At 52.4% G+C, this 18,294-nt stretch overlaps 2 long non-coding RNA genes across 6 annotated transcripts; both read left to right on the top strand.

Moving 5' to 3' along the window:
* Positions 1–2: 2 nt before the first annotated feature.
* Positions 3–8,227, top strand: LOC149748463 (uncharacterized). 4 transcript variants are annotated; one of them, XR_016394412.1, is made up of 4 exons: positions 3–874; positions 1,743–5,032; positions 5,901–5,983; positions 6,747–8,227. It is a non-coding gene; the product is annotated as an uncharacterized LOC149748463 (long non-coding RNA). The 4 variants fall into 4 exon arrangements; XR_016394414.1 differs by having other exon boundaries at positions 3–2,953; positions 3,822–5,032; XR_016394413.1 differs by having other exon boundaries at positions 3–5,032; positions 6,747–7,110; positions 7,979–8,227.
* Positions 8,228–8,246: 19 nt separating this feature from the next.
* LOC149748462 (uncharacterized) lies at positions 8,247–14,633 on the top strand. 2 transcript variants are annotated; one of them, XR_016394402.1, is made up of 3 exons: positions 8,247–9,185; positions 10,054–13,342; positions 14,210–14,633. It is a non-coding gene; the product is annotated as an uncharacterized LOC149748462 (long non-coding RNA). The 2 variants fall into 2 exon arrangements; XR_016394403.1 differs by lacking the exon at positions 8,247–9,185 and having other exon boundaries at positions 9,734–11,264; positions 12,133–13,342.
* Positions 14,634–18,294: the final 3,661 nt, after the last annotated feature.

The following is an 18,294-nucleotide window of genomic DNA, read 5'->3' as shown; positions in this document are numbered from 1 at the left end:
CTTTCCACTTTCAAAGTGGCAGCCCGGTGCTCGTGGCTCATCTGACTGCACAGAGATGGCTGGTGAATACAGACAAAATGCAATGACCTGGACTATGTATCAAACGTTTGAGGGTCATCTTGCCTCGTAAGACAAGTGTACCCCTGACCCACCACCTTTAAGCGATTACAGACACAGGCTGTAGGGTTATTAACTCAGGGATAGAGTTGCAAACTGGTTGTGGCTATTTAACCGGAAGGGTTTGGTTGGGACCTGAGGCAACGGCAAAATAATGAGTACCCTTGGGCTTCTGGTCCCAGCTACGAAAGGGGCCAGAGCCACTATATAGTGGGATGGAACAGCTACATGCTGTCTACAGTGTGTTACAGCAGGTGGGAGACATTACAGAATGTCTATCCGAGTCGTCAAGCAACGCAGAAAAACAGTGTGTGGGGTCTAGAGCAGCTGTCCATAACATACGGGACCCCCATGGACATCGAGAGTGACCAAGGAACCCACTTTACTGACCAGGAAGTTCAGGAATGGGCTAATGAAAAATGATATATGCTGGTATTTCCACCTGCCTTATGACCCCATTGCTGCCAGGCTAATGAAAGGATGAATGGACTACTTCATAGAGACTGAAACCCGCTCTCCACGTGTGGGCGAGGAGGCTAACTCGAGCCCCATGAACTCTAGCTGAACATCGCAAGAGTAATCATCCCTGTGGCTTAGCCATGTTAACCCAGAGACAACTAGTCAAAACCATCCGAGTTCAACTACTGACCACCGAAGGACCATTACCAACTATCGATCAGGACAGTAACTTGCTTTTGCCCTGGCCACGGGATCTACCCCCAGGAGAACACATTGTAAAACGGCCTGGGAGTGGCAGGTAAGTCCCCGGTGATTTGGGTTTGCTGCCCCGTGGGGAATAGGATTTGAACGATCTCACGCGTCTTCTCCCCGGCCCCAACTAAGCCCCCTTTTATTAACCATGTGGTCTGTGGTTACACGGCGTCTGCAGTGTTCAGAATCGGCTGTGGGGACTGAGGGTAGATGGGTGGAATGGTACTGCAGGCCAGGACAAAAGCCCCAGGCGGGGTCGTGTTATCTCAGGAGGCTGTCACTGCTTGTATGTTAAAGGTCGTGATCTCCCCCGTACTGTGTGTGTTGAACGCCTTACGGTTCAACTCTAGTCTGAGCAGAGGGAATCTGTTCATGGTCTGGGCGACAAGGGTGGCCTCGCTGTGAAATGAGTCTCATTGCTGCGCCTATAGTGAGAAGTCATTGTCATGTTCCCCCCGACTTCCGTGAGAAATTGACCCGATTAGCATCTGGTTCCCAAGTTGGCCCACCTCTTGGTGAATGGCTATTTTTAGCATAGGTATCTTAACGCTTGATACTGTCTAGCTGCTGGTGTCTGTAGTGCATTTGTGGGATTTGGTTGCAGTGACCCTCTACGTGCCTGACCCCAGGGATATCGCGGGAGAGGGGGGGACAAGATTGTAAAGCTTGGATAGAATGCCGTACGGGTGGAGTGTACGCTCAGGCCACGCAAGGTGGCTGTTCTCTTGCTCTTTACATCCCCCGCTTGACCATTCCCTGCTTCGCTCACATGACTATCCAATCCCGTTAATCATAGGGCTTAATCAGTAACTGCCTACAGGCTTGGCCCCTGCCCCACCCGCTGGTTTCCCTGGTAACGGATGAGCCAATCTGACATCGATTCCCCATATAAATGGTAGCCTCCTTCTCCCCAGAGCAGTGTGGGTGGTTGCCACGTCTCGCTTGCTGTTGGCCGAACGCGGTGGAGTATTGCTCCAGGACCCTTTACTTCGGACTGGTAAGATCCCCCATCTAGTACGCTGTTGACTTCTCTGTCACTGTCTGCGGGCTCGCTCTTTGGTTCTGAGGCTGAGAAGTTGCAAGCCTTGCAGGCCTGCGGGGTGCAGCCCAACAATTGGTGAGGCAGCTGGGAAGCCGAGGAAACTCCCAGGAGCCCCGCCGTGTCAAGAAATAAGGACGGGAAGGGAAGCTGTAGGGGAAAAATCCCAAAGTGGCCGTCCACGAGCATGTGGGACCCGAAAGTCTGAGTGTCTTTCCACTTTCAAAGTGGCAGCCCGGTGCTCGTGGCTCATCTGACTGCACGGGGATGGCTGGTGAATACAGACAAAATGCAATGACCTGGACTATGTATGAAACGTTTGCGGGTTATCTGGTCCGGTAAGACAAGTGTACCCCTGACCCACCACCTGTAAGCGATTACAGACACAGGCTGTAGGGTTATTAACTCAGGGATAGAGTTGCAAACTGGTTGTGGCTATTTAACCAGAAGGGTTTGGTTGGGACCTGAGGCAACGGCAAAATAATGAGTACCCTTGGGCTTCTGGTCCCAGCTACGAAAGGGGCCAGAGCCACTATATAGTGGGATGGAACAGCTACATGCTGTCTACAGTGTGTTACAGCAGGTGGGAGACATTACAGAATGTCTATCCGAGTCGTCAAGCAACGCAGAGAAACAGTGTGTGGGGTCTAGAGCAGCTGTGCATAACATACGGGACCCCCATGGACATCGAGAGTGACCAAGGAACCCACTTTACTGACCAGGAAGTTCAGGAATGGGCTAATGAAAAATGATATATGCTGGTATTTCCACCTGCCTTATGACCCCACTGCTGCCAGGCTAATGAACGGATGAATGGACTACTTCATAGAAACTGAAACCCGCTCTCCACGTGTGGGCGAGGAGGCTAACTCGAGCCCCATGAACTCTAGCTGAACATCGCAAGAGTAATCATCCCTGTGGCTAAGCCATGTTAACCCAGAGACAACTAGTCCAAACCATCTGAGTTCAACTACTGACCACCGAAGGACCATTACCAACTATCGATCAGGACAGTAACTTGCTTTTGCCCTGGCCACGGTATCTACCCCCAGGAGAACACATTGTAAAACGGCGTGGGAGTGGCAGGTAAGTCCCCGGTGATTTGGGTTTGCTGCCCCGTGGGGAATAGGATTTGAACGATCTCAGCTGTCTTCTCCCCGGCCTCAAGTAAGCCCCCTTTTATTAACCATGTGGTCTGTGGTTACACGGCGTCTGCAGTGTTCAGAATCGGCTGTGGGGACTGCGGGTAGATGGGTGGAATGGTACTGCAGGCCAGGACAAAAGCCACAGGCGGGGTGGTGTTATCTCAGGATGCTGTCACTGCTTGTATGTTAAAGGTCGTGATCTCCCCCGTACTGTGTGTGTTGAACGCCTTACGGTTCACCCCTAGTCTGAGCAGAGGGAATCTGTTCATGGTCTGGGCGACAAGGGTGGCCTCGCTGTGAAATGAGTCTCATTGCTGCGCCTATAGTGAGAAGTCATTGTCATGTTCCCCCCGACTTCCGTGAGAAATTGACCCGATTAGCATCTGGTTCCCAAGTTGGCCCACCTCTTGGTGAATGGCTATTTTTAGCATAGGTATCTTAACGCTTGATACTGTCTAGCTGCTGGTGTCTGTAGTGCATTTGTGGGATTTGGTTGCAGTGACCCTCTACGTGCCTGACCCCAGGGATATCGCGGGAGAGGGGGGGACAAGATTGTAAAGCTTGGATAGAATGCCGTACGGGTGGAGTGTACGCTCAGGCCACGCAAGGTGGCTGTTCTCTTGCTCTTTACATCCCCCGCTTGACCATTCCCTGCTTCGCTCACATGACTATCCAATCCCGTTAATCATAGGGCTTAATCAGTAACTGCCTACAGGCTTGGCCCCTGCCCCACCCGCTGGTTTCCCTGGTAACGGATGAGCCAATCTGACATCGATTCCCCATATAAATGGTAGCCTCCTTCTCCCCAGAGCAGTGTGGGTGGTTGCCACGTCTCGCTTGCTGTTGGCCGAACGCGGTGGAGTATTGCTCCAGGACCCTTTACTTCGGACTGGTAAGATCCCCCATCTAGTACGCTGTTGACTTCTCTGTCACTGTCTGCGGGCTCGCTCTTTGGTTCTGAGGCTGAGAAGTTGCAAGCCTTGCAGGCCTGCGGGGTGCAGCCCAACAATTGGTGAGGCAGCTGGGAAGCCGAGGAAACTCCCAGGAGCCCCGCCGTGTCAAGAAATAAGGACGGGAAGGGAAGCTGTAGGGGAAAAATCCCAAAGTGGCCGTCCACGAGCATGTGGGACCCGAAAGTCTGAGTGTCTTTCCACTTTCAAAGTGGCAGCCCGGTGCTCGTGGCTCATCTGACTGCACGGGGATGGCTGGTGAATACAGACAAAATGCAATGACCTGGACTATGTATGAAACGTTTGCGGGTTATCTGGTCCGGTAAGACAAGTGTACCCCTGACCCACCACCTGTAAGCGATTACAGACACAGGCTGTAGGGTTATTAACTCAGGGATAGAGTTGCAAACTGGTTGTGGCTATTTAACCGGAAGGGTTTGGTTGGGACCTGAGGCAACGGCAAAATAATGAGTACCCTTGGGCTTCTGGTCCCAGCTACGAAAGGGGCCAGAGCCACTATATAGTGGGATGGAACAGCTACATGCTGTCTACAGTGTGTTACAGCAGGTGGGAGACATTACAGAATGTCTATCCGAGTCGTCAAGCAACGCAGAAAAACAGTGTGTGGGGTCTAGAGCAGCTGTGCATAACATACGGGACCCCCATGGACATCGAGAGTGACCAAGGAACCCCCTTTACTGACCAGGAAGTTCAGGAATGGGCTGATGAAAAATGATATATGCTGGTATTTCCACCTGCCTTATGACCCCACTGCTGCCAGGCTAATGAAAGGATGAATGGACTACTTCATAGAGACTGAAACCCGCTCTCCACGTGTGGGCGAGGAGGCTATCTCGAGCCCCATGAACTCTAGCTGAACATCGCAAGAATAATCATCCCTGTGGCTTAGCCATGTTAACCCAGAGACAACTAGTCAAAACCATCCGAGTTCAACTACTGACCACCGAAGGACCATTACCAACTATCGATCAGGACAGTAACTTGCTTTTGCCCTGGCCTCGGGATCTACCCCCAGGAGAACACATTGTAAAACGGCGTGGGAGTGGCAGGTAAGTCCCCGGTGATTTGGGTTTGCTGCCCCGTGGGGAATAGGATTTGAACGATCTCACCTGTCTTCTCCCCGGCCCCAACTAAGCCCCCTTTTATTAACCATGTGGTCTGTGGTTACACGGCGTCTGCAGTGTTCAGAATCGGCTGTGGGGACTGAGGGTAGATGGGTGGAATGGTACTGCAGGCCAGGACAAAAGCCCCAGGCGGGGTGGTGTTATCTCAGGAGGCTGTCACTGCTTGTATGTTAAAGGTCGTGATCTCCCCCGTACTGTGTGTGTTGAACGCCTTACGGTTCAACTCTAGTCTGAGCAGAGGGAATCTGTTCATGGTCTGGGCGACAAGGGTGGCCTCGCTGTGAAATGAGTCTCATTGCTGCGCCTATAGTGAGAAGTCATTGTCATGTTCCCCCCGACTTCCGTGAGAAATTGACCCGATTAGCATCTGGTTCCCAAGTTGGCCCACCTCTTGGTGAATGGCTATTTTTAGCTTAGGTATCTTAACGCTTGATACTGTCTAGCTGCTGGTGTCTGTAGTGCATTTGTGGGATTTGGTTGCAGTGACCCTCTAACTGCCTGACCCCAGGGATATCGCGGGAGAGGGGGGGACAAGATTGTAAAGCTTGGATAGAATGCCGTACGGGTGGAGTGTACGCTCAGGCCACGCAAGGTGGCTGTTCTCTTGCTCTTTACATCCCCCGCTTGACCATTCCCTGCTTCGCTCACATGACTATCCAATCCCGTTAATCATAGGGCTTAATCAGTAACTGCATACAGGCTTGTCCCCTGCCCCACCCGCTGGTTTCCTTGGTAACGGATGAGCCAATCTGACATCGATTCCCCCTATAAATGGTAGCCTCCTTCTCCCCAGAGCAGTATGGGTTGTTGCCACGTCCTGCTTGCTGTTGGCCGAACGCGGTGGAGTATTGCTCCAGGACCCTTTACTTCGGACTGGTAAGATCTACCATGTAGTACGCTGTTGACTTCTCTGTCACTGTCTGCGGGCTCGCTCTTTGGTTCTGAGGCTGAGAAGTTGCAAGCCTTGCAGGCCTGCGGGGTGCAGCCCAACAATTGGTGAGGCAGGTGGGAAGCCGAGGAAACTCCCAGGAGCCCCGCCATGTCAGGAAATAAGGAGGGGAAGGGAAGCTGTAGGGGAAAATCCCAAAGTGGCCGTCCACGAGCATGTGGGACCCGAAAGTCTGAGTGTCTTTCCACTTTCAAAGTGGCAGCCCGGTGCTCGTGGCTCATCTGACTGCACAGAGATGGCTGGTGAATACAGACAAAATGCAATGACCTGGACTATGTATCAAACGTTTGAGGGTCATCTTGCCTCGTAAGACAAGTGTATCCCTGACCCACCACCTTTAAGCGATTACAGACACAGGCTGTAGGGTTATTAACTCAGGGATAGAGTTGCAAACTGGTTGTGGCTATTTAACCGGAAGGGTTTGGTTGGGACCTGAGGCAACGGCAAAATAATGAGTACCCTTGGGCTTCTGGTCCCAGCTACGAAAGGGGCCAGAGCCATTATATAGTGGGATGGAACAGCTACATGCTGTCTACAGTGTGTTACAGCAGGTGGGAGACATTACAGAATGTCTATCCGAGTCGTCAAGCAACGCAGAAAAACAGTGTGTGGGGTCTAGAGCAGCTGTGCATAACATACGGGACCCCCATGGACATCGAGAGTGACCAAGGAACCCCCTTTACTGACCAGGAAGTTCAGGAATGGGCTGATGAAAAATGATATATGCTGGTATTTCCACCTGCCTTATGACCCCACTGCTGCCAGGCTAATGAAAGGATGAATGGACTACTTCATAGAGACTGAAACCCGCTCTCCACGTGTGGGCGAGGAGGCTATCTCGAGCCCCATGAACTCTAGCTGAACATCGCAAGAATAATCATCCCTGTGGCTTAGCCATGTTAACCCAGAGACAACTAGTCAAAACCATCCGAGTTCAACTACTGACCACCGAAGGACCATTACCAACTATCGATCAGGACAGTAACTTGCTTTTGCCCTGGCCTCGGGATCTACCCCCAGGAGAACACATTGTAAAACGGCGTGGGAGTGGCAGGTAAGTCCCCGGTGATTTGGGTTTGCTGCCCCGTGGGGAATAGGATTTGAACGATCTCACCTGTCTTCTCCCCGGCCCCAACTAAGCCCCCTTTTATTAACCATGTGGTCTGTGGTTACACGGCGTCTGCAGTGTTCAGAATCGGCTGTGGGGACTGCGGGTAGATGGGTGGAATGGTACTGCAGGCCAGGACAAAAGCCACAGGCAGGGTGGTGTTATCTCAGGAGGCTGTCACTGCTTGTATGTTAAAGGTCGTGATCTCCCCCGTACTGTGTGTGTTGAACGCCTTACGGTTCACCCCTAGTCTGAGCAGAGGGAATCTGTTCATGGTCTGGGCGACAAAGGTGGCCTCGCTGTGAAATGAGTCTCATTGCTGCGTCTATAGTGAGAAGTCATTGTCATGTTCCTCCGGACTTCCGTGAGAAATTGACCCGATTAGCATCTGGTTCCCAAGTTGGCCCACCTCTTGGTGAATGGCTATTTTTAGCTTAGGTATCTTAACGCTTGATACTGTCTAGCTGCTGGTGTCTGTAGTGCATTTGTGGGATTTGGTTGCAGTGACCCTCTAACTGCCTGACCCCAGGGATATCGCGGGAGAGGGGGGGACAAGATTGTAAAGCTTGGATAGAATGCCGTACGGGTGGAGTGTACGCTCAGGCCACGCAAGGTGGCTGTTCTCTTGCTCTTTACATCCCCCGCTTGACCATTCCCTGCTTCGCTCACATGACTATCCAATCCCGTTAATCATAGGGCTTAATCAGTAACTGCATACAGGCTTGCCCCCTGCCCCACCCGCTGGTTTCCTTGGTAACGGATGAGCCAATCTGACATCGATTCCCCCTATAAATGGTAGCCTCCTTCTCCCCAGAGCAGTATGGGTTGTTGCCACGTCCTGCTTGCTGTTGGCCGAACGCGGTGGAGTATTGCTCCAGGACCCTTTACTTCGGACTGGTAAGATCTCCCATGTAGTACGCTGTTGACTTCTCTGTCACTGTCTGCGGGCTCGCTCTTTGGTTCTGAGGCTGAGAAGTTGCAAGCCTTGCAGGCCTGCGGGGTGCAGCCCAACAATTGGTGAGGCAGGTGGGAAGCCGAGGAAACTCCCAGGAGCCCCGCCATGTCAGGAAATGAGGGGAAGGGAAGCTGTAGGGGAAAATCCCAAAGTGGCCGTCCACGAGCATGTGGGACCCGAAAGTCTGAGTGTCTTTCCACTTTCAAAGTGGCGGCCCGGTGCTCGTGGCTCATCTGACTGCACAGAGATGGCTGGTGAATACAGACAAAATGCAATGACCTGGACTATGTATCAAACGTTTGAGGGTCATCTTGCCTCGTAAGACAAGTGTACCCCTGACCCACCACCTTTAAGCGATTACAGACACAGGCTGTAGGGTTATTAACTCAGGGATAGAGTTGCAAACTGGTTGTGGCTATTTAACCGGAAGGGTTTGGTTGGGACCTGAGGCAACGGCAAAATAATGAGTACCCTTGGGCTTCTGGTCCCAGCTACGAAAGGGGCCAGAGCCACTATATAGTGGGATGGAACAGCTACATGCTGTCTACAGTGTGTTACAGCAGGTGGGAGACATTACAGAATGTCTATCCGAGTCGTCAAGCAACGCAGAAAAACAGTGTGTGGGGTCTAGAGCAGCTGTCCATAACATACGGGACCCCCATGGACATCGAGAGTGACCAAGGAACCCACTTTACTGACCAGGAAGTTCAGGAATGGGCTAATGAAAAATGATATATGCTGGTATTTCCACCTGCCTTATGACCCCACTGCTGCCAGGCTAATGAAAGGATGAATGGACTACTTCATAGAAACTGAAACCCGCTCTCCACGTGTGGGCGAGGAGGCTAACTCGAGCCCCATGAACTCTAGCTGAACATCGCAAGAGTAATCATCCCTGTGGCTAAGCCATGTTAACCCAGAGACAACTAGTCCAAACCATCCGAGTTCAACTACTGAGCACCGAAGGACCATTACCAACTATCGATCAGGACAGTAACTTGCTTTTGCCCTGGCCACGGGATCTACCCCCAGGAGAACACAGTGTAAAACGGCGTGGGAGTGGCAGGTAAGTCCCCGGTGATTTGGGTTTGCTGCCCCGTGGGGAATAGGATTTGAACGATCTCACGCGTCTTCTCCCCGGCCCCAACTAAGCCCCCTTTTATTAACCATGTGGTCTGTGGTTACACGGCGTCTGCAGTGTTCAGAATCGGCTGTGGGGACTGAGGGTAGATGGGTGGAATGGTACTGCAGGCCAGGACAAAAGCCCCAGGCAGGGTGGTGTTATCTCAGGAGGCTGTCACTGCTTGTATGTTAAAGGTCGTGATCTCCCCCGTACTGTGTGTGTTGAACGCCTTACGGTTCACCCCTAGTTTGAGCAGAGGGAATCTGTTCATGGTCTGGGCGACAAGGTTGGCCTCGCTGTGCAATGAGTCTCATTGCTGCGCCTATAGTGAGAAGTCATTGTCATGTTCCCCCCGACTTCCGTGAGAAATTGACCCGATTAGCATCTGGTTCCCAAGTTGGCCCACCTCTTGGTGAATGGCTATTTTTAGCATAGGTATCTTAACGCTTGATACTGTCTAGCTGCTGGTGTCTGTAGTGCATTTCTGGGATTTGGTTGCAGTGACCCTCTACGTGCCTGACCCCAGGGATATCGCGGGAGAGGGGGGGACAAGATTGTAAAGCTTGGATAGAATGCCGTACGGGTGGAGTGTACGCTCAGGCCACGCAAGGTGGCTGTTCTCTTGCTCTTTACATCCCCCGCTTGACCATTCCCTGCTTCGCTCACTTGACTATCCAATCCCGTTAATCATAGGGCTTAATCAGTAACTGCCTACAGGCTTGCCCCCTGCCCCACCCGCTGGTTTCCGTGGTAACGGATGAGCCAATCTGACATCGATTCCCCCTATAAATGGTAGCCTCCTTCTCCCCAGAGCAGTGTGGGTGGTTGCCACGTCTCGCTTGCTGTTGGCCGAACGCGGTGGAGTATTGCTCCAGGACCCTTTACTTCGGACTGGTAAGATCCCCCATCTAGTACGCTGTTGACTTCTCTGTCACTGTCTGCGGGCTCGCTCTTTGGTTCTGAGGCTGAGAAGTTGCAAGCCTTGCAGGCCTGCGGGGTGCAGCCCAACAATTGGTGAGGCAGGTGGGAAGCCGAGGAAACTCCCAGGAGCCCCGCCATGTCAGGAAATAAGGAGGGGAAGGGAAGCTGTAGGGGAAAAATCCCAAAGTGGCCGTCCACGAGCATGTGGGACCCGAAAGTCTGAGTGTCTTTCCACTTTCAAAGTGGCGGCCCGGTGCTCGTGGCTCATCTGACTGCACGGGGAGGGCTGGTGAATACAGACAAAATGCAATGACCTGCACTATGTATCAAACGTTTGCGGGTTATCTGGTCCGGTAAGACAAGTGTACCCCTGACCCACCACCTGTAAGCGATTGCAGACACAGGCTGTAGGGTTATTAACTCCGGGATAGAGTTGCAAACTGGTTGTGGCTATTTAACCGGAAGGGTTTGGTTGGGACCTGAGGCAACGGCAAAATAATGAGTACCCTTGGGCTTCTGGTCCCAGCTACGAAAGGGGCCAGAGCCACTATATAGTGGGATGGAACAGCTACATGCTGTCTACAGTGTGTTACAGCAGGTGGGAGACATTACAGAATGTCTATCCGAGTCGTCAAGCAACGCAGAAAAACAGTGTGTGGGGTCTAGAGCAGCTGTGCATAACATACGGGACCCCCATGGACATCGAGAGTGACCAAGGAACCCCCTTTACTGACCAGGAAGTTCAGGAATGGGCTGATGAAAAATGATATATGCTGGTATTTCCACCTGCCTTATGACCCCACTGCTGCCAGGCTAATGAAAGGATGAATGGACTACTTCATAGAGACTGAAACCCGCTCTCCACGTGTGGGCGAGGAGGCTATCTCGAGCCCCATGAACTCTAGCTGAACATCGCAAGAATAATCATCCCTGTGGCTTAGCCATGTTAACCCAGAGACAACTAGTCAAAACCATCCGAGTTCAACTACTGACCACCGAAGGACCATTACCAACTATCGATCAGGACAGTAACTTGCTTTTGCCCTGGCCTCGGGATCTACCCCCAGGAGAACACATTGTAAAACGGCGTGGGAGTGGCAGGTAAGTCCCCGGTGATTTGGGTTTGCTGCCCCGTGGGGAATAGGATTTGAACGATCTCACCTGTCTTCTCCCCGGCCCCAACTAAGCCCCCTTTTATTAACCATGTGGTCTGTGGTTACACGGCGTCTGCAGTGTTCAGAATCGGCTGTGGGGACTGCGGGTAGATGGGTGGAATGGTACTGCAGGCCAGGACAAAAGCCACAGGCAGGGTGGTGTTATCTCAGGAGGCTGTCACTGCTTGTATGTTAAAGGTCGTGATCTCCCCCGTACTGTGTGTGTTGAACGCCTTACGGTTCACCCCTAGTCTGAGCAGAGGGAATCTGTTCATGGTCTGGGCGACAAAGGTGGCCTCGCTGTGAAATGAGTCTCATTGCTGCGTCTATAGTGAGAAGTCATTGTCATGTTCCTCCGGACTTCCGTGAGAAATTGACCCGATTAGCATCTGGTTCCCAAGTTGGCCCACCTCTTGGTGAATGGCTATTTTTAGCTTAGGTATCTTAACGCTTGATACTGTCTAGCTGCTGGTGTCTGTAGTGCATTTGTGGGATTTGGTTGCAGTGACCCTCTAACTGCCTGACCCCAGGGATATCGCGGGAGAGGGGGGGACAAGATTGTAAAGCTTGGATAGAATGCCGTACGGGTGGAGTGTACGCTCAGGCCACGCAAGGTGGCTGTTCTCTTGCTCTTTACATCCCCCGCTTGACCATTCCCTGCTTCGCTCACATGACTATCCAATCCCGTTAATCATAGGGCTTAATCAGTAACTGCATACAGGCTTGCCCCCTGCCCCACCCGCTGGTTTCCTTGGTAACGGATGAGCCAATCTGACATCGATTCCCCCTATAAATGGTAGCCTCCTTCTCCCCAGAGCAGTGTGGGTGGTTGCCACGTCTCGCTTGCTGTTGGCCGAACGCGGTGGAGTATTGCTCCAGGACCCTTTACTTCGGACTGGTAAGATCCCCCATCTAGTACGCTGTTGACTTCTCTGTCACTGTCTGCGGGCTCGCTCTTTGGTTCTGAGGCTGAGAAGTTGCAAGCCTTGCAGGCCTGCGGGGCGCAGCCCAACAATTGGTGAGGCAGCTGGGAAGCCGAGGAAACTCCCAGGAGCCCCGCCGTGTCAGGAAATAAGGACGGGAAGGGAAGCTGTAGGGGAAAAATCCCAAAGTGGCCGTCCACGAGCATGTGGGACCCGAAAGTCTGAGTGTCTTTCCACTTTTAAAGTGGCAGCCCGGTGCTCGTGGCTCATCTGACTGCACGGGGATGGCTGGTGAATACAGACAAAATGCAATGACCTGGACTATGTATCAAACGTTTGCGGGTTATCTGGTCCCGTAAGACAAGTGTACCCCTGACCTACCACCTGTAAGCGATTACAGACACAGGCTGTAGGCTTATTAACTCAGGGATAGAGTTGCAAACTGGTTGTGGCTATTTAACCGGAAGGGTTTGGTTGGGACCTGAGGCAACGGCAAAATAATGAGTACCCTTGGGCTTCTGGTCCCAGCTACGAAAGGGGCAGAGCCACTATATAGTGGGATGGAACAGCTACATGCTGTCTACAGTGTGTTACAGCAGGTGGGAGACATTACAGAATGTCTATCTGAGTCGTCAAGCAAGGCAGTAAAACAGTGTGTGGGGTCTAGAGGAGGTGTGCATAACATACGGGACCCCCATGGACATCGAGAGTGACCAAGGAACCCACTTTACTGACCAGAAAGTTCAGGAATGGGCTAATGAAAAATGATATATGCTGGTATTTCCACCTGCCTTATGACCCCACTGCTGCCAGGCTAATGAAAGGATGAATGGACTACTTCATAGAAACTGAAACCCGCTCTCCACGTGTGGGCGAGGAGGCTAACTCGAGCCCCATGAACTCTAGCTGAACATCGCAAGAGTAATCATCCCTGTGGCTAAGCCATGTTAACCCAGAGACAACTAGTCCAAACCATCCGAGTTCAACTACTGACCACCGAAGGACCATTACCAACTATCGATCAGCACAGTAACTTGCTTTTGCCCTGGCCACGGGATCTACCCCCAGGAGAACACATTGTAAAACGGCGTGGGAGTGGCAGGTAAGTCCCCGGTGATTTGGGTTTGCTGCCCCGTGGGGAATAGGATTTGAACGATCTCACGCGTCTTCTCCCCGGCCCCAACTAAGCCCCCTTTTATTAACCATGTGGTCTGTGGTTACACGGCGTCTGCAGTGTTCAGAATCGGCTGTGGGGACTGCGGGTAGATGGGTGGAATGGTACTGCAGGCCAGGACAAAAGCCCCAGGCAGGGTGGTGTTATCTCAGGAGGCTGTCACTGCTTGTATGTTAAAGGTCGTGATCTCCCCCGTACTGTGTGTGTTGAACGCCTTACGGTTCACCCCTAGTCTGAGCAGAGGGAATCTGTTCATGGTCTGGGCGACAAGGGTGGCCTCGCTGTGAAATGAGTCTCATTGCTGCGCCTATAGTGAGAAGTCATTGTCATGTTCCCCCCGACTTCCGTGAGAAATTGACCCGATTAGCATCTGGTTCCCAAGTTCGCCCACCTCTTGGTGAATGGCTATTTTTAGCATAGGTATCATAACGCTTGATACTGTCTAGCTGCTGGTGTCTGTAGTGCATTTGTGGGATTTGGTTGCAGTGACCCTCTACGTGCCTGACCCCAGGGATATCGCGGGAGGGGGGGGACAAGATTGTAAAGCTTGGATAGAATGCCGTACGGGTGGAGTGTACGCTCAGGCCACGCAAGGTGGCTGTTCTCTTGCTCTTTACATCCCCCGCTTGACCATTCCCTGCTTCGCTCACTTGACTATCCAATCCCATTAATCATAGGGCTTAATCAGTAACTGCGTACAGGCTTGCCCCCTGCCCCACCCGCTGGTTTCCGTGGTAACGGATGAGCCAATCTGACATCGATTCCCCCTATAATTGGTAGCCTCCTTCTCCCCAGAGCAGTGTGGGTGGTTGCCACGTCTCGCTTGCTGTTGGCCGAACGCGGTGGAGTATTGCTCCAGGACCCTTTACTTCGGACTGGTAAGATCCCCCATCTAGTACGCTGTTGACTTCTCTGTCACTGTCTGCGGGCTCGCTTTTTCGTTCTGAGGCTGAGAAGTTGCAAGCCTTGCAGGCCTGCGGGGCGCAGCCCAACAATTGGTGAGGCAGCTGGGAAGCCGAGGAAACTCCCAGGAGCCCCGCCGTGTCAGGAAATAAGGACGGGAAGGGAAGCTGTAGGGGAAAAATCCCAAAGTGGCCGTCCACGAGCATGTGGGACCCGAAAGTCTGAGTGTCTTTCCACTTTTAAAGTGGCAGCCCGGTGCTCGTGGCTCATCTGACTGCACGGGGATGGCTGGTGAATACAGACAAAATGCAATGACCTGGACTATATCAAACGTTTGCGGGTTATCTGGTCCCGTAAGACAAGTGTACCCCTGACCTACCACCTGTAAGCGATTACAGACACAGGCTGTAGGCTTATTAACTCAGGGATAGAGTTGCAAACTGGTTGTGGCTATTTAACCGGAAGGGTTTGGTTGGGACCTGAGGCAACGGCAAAATAATGAGTACCCTTGGGCTTCTGGTCCCAGCTACGAAAGGGGCCAGAGCCACTATATAGTGGGATGGAACAGCTACATGCTGTCTACAGTGTGTTACAGCAGGTGGGAGACAGTACAGAATGTCTATCTGAGTCGTCAAGCAAGGCAGTAAAACAGTGTGTGGGGTCTAGAGGAGGTGTGCATAACATACGGGACCCCCATGGACATCGAGAGTGACCAAGGAACCCCCTTTACTGACCAGGAAGTTCAGGAATGGGCTAATGAAAAATGATATATGCTGGTATTTCCACCTGCCTTATGACCCCACTGAGGCCAGGCTAATGAAAGGATGAATGGACTACTTAATAGAGACTGAAACCCGCTCTCCACGTGTGGGCAAGGAGGCTAACTCGAGCCCCATGAACTCTAGCTGAACATCGCAAGAGTAATCATCCCTGTGGCTAAGCCATGTTAACCCAGAGACAACTAGTCCAAACCATCCGAGTTCAACTACTGACCACCGAAGGACCATTACCAACTATCGATCAGGACAGTAACTTGCTTTTGCCCTGGCCACGGGATCTACCCCCAGGAGAACACAGTGTAAAACGGCGTGGGAGTGGCAGGTAAGTCCCCGGTGATTTGGGTTTGCTGCCCCGTGGGGAATAGGATTTGAACGATCTCACGCGTCTTCTCCCCGGCCCCAACTAAGCCCCCTTTTATTAACCATGTGGTCTGTGGTTACACGGCGTCTGCAGTGTTCAGAATCGGCTGTGGGGACTGAGGGTAGATGGGTGGAATGGTACTGCAGGCCAGGACAAAAGCCCCAGGCGGGGTGGTGTTATCTCAGGAGGCTGTCACTGCTTGTATGTTAAAGGTCGTGATCTCCCCCGTACTGTGTGTGTTGAACGCCTTACGGTTCACCCCTAGTTTGAGCAGAGGGAATCTGTTCATGGTCTGGGCGACAAGGGTGGCTCGCTGTGAAATGAGTCTCATTGCTGCGCCTATAGTGAGAAGTCATTGTCATGTTCCCCCCGACTTCCGTGAGAAATTGACCCGATTAGCATCTGGTTCCCAAGTTGGCCCACCTCTTGGTGAATGGCTATTTTTAGCATAGGTATCTTAACGCTTGATACTGTCTAGCTGCTGGTGTCTGTAGTGCATTTGTGGGATTTGGTTGCAGTGACCCTCTACGTGCCTGACCCCAGGGATATCGCGGGAGAGGGGGGGACAAGATTGTAAAGCTTGGATAGAATGCCGTACGGGTGGAGTGTACGCTCAGGCCACGCAAGGTGGCTGTTCTCTTGCTCTTTACATCCCCCGCTTGACCATTCCCTGCTTCGCTCACTTGACTATCCAATCCCGTTAATCATAGGGCTTAATCAGTAACTGCCTACAGGCTTGCCCCCTGCCCCACCCGCTGGTTTCCGTGGTAACGGATGAGCCAATCTGACATCGATTCCCCCTATAAATGGTAGCCTCCTTCTCCCCAGAGCAGTGTGGGTGGTTGCCACGTCTCGCTTGCTGTTGGCCGAACGCGGTGGAGTATTGCTCCAGGACCCTTTACTTCGGACTGGTAAGATCCCCCATCTAGTACGCTGTTGACTTCTCTGTCACTGTCTGCGGGCTCGCTCTTTGGTTCTGAGGCTGAGAAGTTGCAAGCCTTGCAGGCCTGCGGGGCGCAGCCCAACAATTGGTGAGGCAGCTGGGAAGCCGAGGAAACTCCCAGGAGCCCCTCCGTGTCAGGAAATAAGGAGGGGAAGGGAAGGTGTAGGGGAAAAATCCCAAAGTGGCCGTCCACGAGCATGTGGGACCCGAAAGTCTGAGTGTCTTTCCACTTTCAAAGTGGCAGCCCGGTGCTCGTGGCTCATCTGACTGCACGGGGATGGCTGGTGAATACAGACAAAATGCAATGACCTGGACTATGTATCAAACGTTTGCGGGTTATCTGGTCCCGTAAGACAATGTACCCCTGAACCACCACCTGTAAGCGATTACAGACACAGGCTGTAGGGTTATTAACTCAGGGATACAGTTGCAAACTGGTTGTGGCTATTTAACCAGAAGGGTTTGGTTGGGACCTGAGGCAACGGCAAAATAATGAGTACCCTTGGGCTTCTGGTCCCAGCTACGAAAGGGGCCAGAGCCACTATATAGTGGGATGGAACAGCTACATGCTGTCTACAGTGTGTTACAGCAGGTGGGAGACATTACAGAATGTCTCTGCGAGTCGTCAAGCAACGCAGAAAAACAGTGTGTGGGGTCTAGAGCAGCTGTGCATAACATACGGGACCCCCATGGACATCGAGAGTGACCAAGGAACCCACTTTACTGACCAGGAAGTTCAGGAATGGGCTAATGAAAAATGATATATGCTGGTATTTCCACCTGCCTTATGACCCCACTGCTGCCAGGCTAATGAAAGGATGAATGGACCACTTCATAGAGACTGAAACCCGCTCTCCACGTGTGGGCGAGGAGGCTAACTCGAGCCCCATGAACTCTAGCTGAACATCGCAAGAGTAATCATCCCTGTGGCTAAGCCATGTTAACCCAGAGACAACTAGTCCAAACCATCCGAGTTCAACTACTGACCACCGAAGGACCATTAGCAACTATCGATCAGGACAGTAACTTGCTTTTGCCCTGGCCACGGGATCTACCCCCAGGAGAACACATTGTAAAACGGCGTGGGAGTGGCAGGTAAGTCCCCGGTGATTTGGGTTTGCTGCCCCGTGGGGAATAGGCTTTGAACGATCTCACGCGTCTTCTCCCCGGCCCCAACTAAGCCCCCTTTTATTAACCATGTGGTCTGTGGTTACACGGCGTCTGCAGTGTTCAGAATCGGCTGTGGGGACTGCGGGTAGATGGGTGGAATGGTACTGCAGGCCAGGACAAAAGCCCCAGGCAGGGTGGTGTTATCTCAGGAGGCTGTCACTGCTTGTATGTTAAAGGTCGTGATCTCCCCCGTACTGTGTGTGTTGAATGCCTTACGGTTCACCCCTAGTCTGAGCAGAGGGAATCTGTTCATGGTCTGGGCGAGAAGGGTGGCCTCGCTGTGAAATGAGTCTCATTGCTGCGCCTATAGTGAGAAGTCATTGTCATGTTCCCCCCGACTTCCGTGAGAAATTGACCCGATTAGCATCTGGTTCCCAAGTTGGCCCACCTCTTGGTGAATGGCTATTTTTAGCATAGGTATCTTAACGCTTGATACTGTCTAGCTGCTGGTGTCTGTAGTGCATTTGTGGGATTTGGTTGCAGTGACCCTCTACGTGCCTGACCCCAGGGATATCGCGGGAGAGGGGGGGACAAGATTGTAAAGCTTGGATAGAATGCCGTACGGGTGGAGTGTACGCTCAGGCCACGCAAGGTGGCTGTTCTCTTGCTCTTTACATCCCCCGCTTGACCATTCCCTGCTTTGCTCACATGACTATCCAATCCCATTAATCATAGGGCTTAATCAGTAATTGCCTACAGGCTTGCCCCCTGCCCCACCCACTGG

This window comes from Delphinapterus leucas, chromosome 9 (genome assembly GCF_059928025.1).
Source record: "Delphinapterus leucas isolate spDelLeu-1000000601 "Yukka" chromosome 9, BTC_Dleu_Yukka2, whole genome shotgun sequence".
Classification (NCBI taxonomy): Eukaryota; Metazoa; Chordata; class Mammalia; order Artiodactyla; family Monodontidae; genus Delphinapterus; species Delphinapterus leucas.
This window is presented reverse-complemented; position numbering and strand designations above follow the sequence as displayed.